The sequence below is a fragment of the Coturnix japonica genome, chromosome Z (assembly GCF_054131305.1).
Source record: "Coturnix japonica strain WE chromosome Z, WE-NBRP24, whole genome shotgun sequence".
Lineage (NCBI taxonomy): Eukaryota > Metazoa > Chordata > Aves > Galliformes > Phasianidae > Coturnix > Coturnix japonica.
Window position 1 is genome coordinate 40,039,801 of NC_140702.1, and position 3,695 is coordinate 40,043,495.

A 3,695-nucleotide genomic window follows, 5' to 3' on the forward strand; every position below is an offset into this window, starting at 1 on the left:
AAATGAGTGTTTCCTATCAGACTGAAATATTCTATAACCACCAAATCCAGCAGAATTACATTACTTATTAAATCAAGTATTCTACTCTGGCCACATGACTAGTGGACAGCAACCAGAACACTCTATTGTCTTAATAAAAATTTCATTGCCATCCATGTTGGGACTTTTTAAACTGAAGACTTCTATGGGTGTCATCTATCACTAACGTGACTTTTGGCAGCTCCGGATATCCATATAATTCAGGTAAACATCTTCTGTGAGCATTACTATGCTCGGAACAGAAGAATGAGTTATTCCTTGTGGTCTGTTGCTTTGCGCCTCTGGATTGTTTGCATGACATTACTGCTTTGAATTCCCTAAGTATGTTTTATCTGTAAGGTGCATTTTAGCTCTTTAATTTTTAAGCAAATCAAATGGACAACTTCAGTATTAATCTTTCTCTTGAATGCTGCATAGAATAAATTATTTTGAAGGTGAGAGTTTTAATAATGACATTCAGCCGGGGAAATGTATAACAAATGTGAAGACAGAAAAAAGAGCACACCAGCTGAGAGAATCCAGAAACAAGTTAAATATTTAAAACTAAAATTCTTACTGTATAAATAAGACATTACATGATTAAACAGAAAATATATGTTTACTTTTTAGTCATTGTGCTCTCTATGAGAAAGCTTGCTTTTCTGAAGTACTGATGCACAAATCTGCAAGTGTGTATGTCCGTATATGTTTGCACATAGATTACAACTACCTAGCAAAAACATGTCAAGGTCAAATCTTGTTCATAGTAATCAAAGAAAGGTATTTTGTGGGTGAGTAAGATGGAAAATATTTTATTTCCCAAAATATTTGTTATTACTTAAGACGTAAATTTGAGTGGGGAGGGGGAAAGGAGCAAAGATATAAAACATCCATTAGCAGAAAAGACATGAAAGGTAATAGATTTCAGGCAAAAAAAAATATACTGGACTTCTTAAAGAGGTAGAAAAAAAATAATCCAAATTGTGTAAAATACAGTGAAGTAAATTAAGTTAGAATATTATGCCAAGTTCCTAAATTCTATGGCTCTTCTTTATGTATTTACTTAAGGAATATACATACCAAAATGCTAGAGACCTGCATATGCAGTAATTTAAAATTCAGAACAAAAATTCCTTCTAACAAAGTCAGCATAATGGACAGATAATTAGTAGTTAAGAGTAGATTTAAGACAAATGCAAGTACATAGTGCAGAAAAGACAGAAACTCCTAAACTTCTGTAATATTTACAATGACGTTCCCTACTAAGCAAAGGAGAAAAAAGTATTTGAGAATGTCTGTAGCCTGGTTAGAGAAATGAATCTTTGATGTAGATATTAATGAGGATTTCAAGAAAGAATTGAACAAATGCTTACCTATGAAATCTGACTCTACTGCTATGACATTTGTCACAGATCTTGTTTTCACAGTAAATGTATATTTCCATTGCTTTAATGCAATGAAAACACTTCCTCAACAAATACTTACGTATACATATACAAAGAAAAATCATCTGTCAAAAGGATATCTACTGAAGGATTTATATAAGGGAAATGTTCATAGCCTGAAGAAGGTAATGGCAAAATTTTGCTTTAACTTGCCTCACCTGTCAGAGAATCGTAATTTTTATGCCACAATATCATATAAATTACGTGTAAAATTGAGCTTTAAAAGTAAATTTTTATTTATTTCTTTATTTTCATTTACTCTTCACTGTAACCTCTCCACAAACACATCTGTGAAATCCCAGGAGACTGGCAAAATAGTTGTTGTCCTACTCAGAGCTGCTGCTCCTAACTGGAAAGTACTATTCTTCCTGTGAACACTTTCAGAAGGTACTGTGGAATCTCAGTATCCTAACAGGCATAAGAACACTCTAGAAGTGAAAAATTAATAAAAATCAAACACCTAGACAACAATTACATTATAGTCAGGAATAGTATTGCAACTAAACCTGGAACATACTTGGGATTAGCTTTCCACATTCCCAGGGATAATGCCCTATAGCCGCTGGGGTCTGGAGTCATCCTGTCTCATTCTTTGACATAAGAACAGTTCTATTACAAGAGAAGGACTGGAGAAATGGAAAAAGTGCCATCTACTGAGTAACCTGCTATAACAGCTCTTCTTGCAGAGAGGAAATCGCTGTGAAGAATGTGGTACTAGTATCGCACTACAAAGTCCATTTGCTGTCAGAATTCCAGGATAAATACTGGCCCGACCACTCAGACAGTCTAAGTCATACTCTACAACAATCAGATGCTTGAAAGTGATGTGATTTAAGCCTTGATCTGACTTTGTTAATTCCAAAATAATTCAGGAACTGGGACAGCTAGGTGATATTTGTGGTATTTGTAAGTCATATCAATCATGTCTTAATCAGGTCTGCGCATAACAGAGTAACTTCCTAGTAAAAAGCTAGTTTCACAGAAACTTTAGATAACTTCTGAGAAGGAAACCAGAAAGAGATTTTTTTATTTTATTTTATTTTTTTAATCTGAGAATCTTTCTATAATCGGTTAGAGTAGAAGTTAAATTTCTGTCTTTGTGAATACAGATCCCCAATTTGTATCTCTTATTCCTTGTATCACTTATGCCTTGGCTGTGCTGCAGAGTGATCTCAACTGAATCACTTTGAATGATCATGTGTTCATTAACAGGTGAAGCCAGAAAAGAGAAACTAGTCTACAAAGACAATTCCACACAGCAGAGTCTTCTGCAGTCTGGTTGGAGTATAAGTCTACCTCATGTACAGGGACAATGCCTGCACTTCTGCTTCACTATGTACTGGAAGCCAGACCCTTCTCTCACATTCTGTGTTTGAAGAGGGAAGGATACCGGAGAACAGAAATGTACTCCTGGTTCCTGTTCACTCACGATATAGAAAAGGAGTAGATACCTGTTATCTCCTGTAGATATCTGTAGATATTTGTAATCTCGTGCAATCAATTTCTCAGCCTGAGAGCTGTGTTTGACTTGCCTTCATGGGGCAGCTTGTGTGAGGCTGAATCACCCTTTCCTCCACTGCATTCTTTTTATATTTTATTAAAACTATGGCTTTCTCTTCTGTTATATATCTGCCTGTGATCTCACTTTATTGTGATATTTTATCTGTTACACGTGGTCCATAAGACAGAATAATGCTGAACTCTTTGCATTTGCTGTTTTCACCAGGGGAGTAACAACAGCTTGCAGTTTGAATAAACGTTTTTGCTTTGCAAAAGCATTTTCAAAATTATCTGGGATAAGAATTTGTTAAATGAATATTGCCATATACCTTTGCATTTCATAAGAAAAATACAAAATTGTTGGTAAGTCATTTTTCACATAACATGTGAGTCCTTTCCAATAAGAGCTTTCTGACTTGAAAGCTCAGATGAAGTTGCAGTTTGGCTTCTATATATACCGATTACAGCTGTCCCTTTGAATGAGCATTACTTCTTGTCATGACAGACTATTTTGGCCTGTAAACTACCTGTAGGTCAGAGTATATGATTCAACAATGTGTTTTTAAAACCAGAAATTGGTAAAATTATTTGCAGTTTCCAATTTCCCATGACCTATTTCAGACTGCCAATCAAATTATTTACTTCAGTTCCTTTCAAATAAACTCCAGCACTGAAAAGATTATGCTATTGGCATTGGTCCAGATATTTCATCAGCAAATTTCTGGCCTTCCC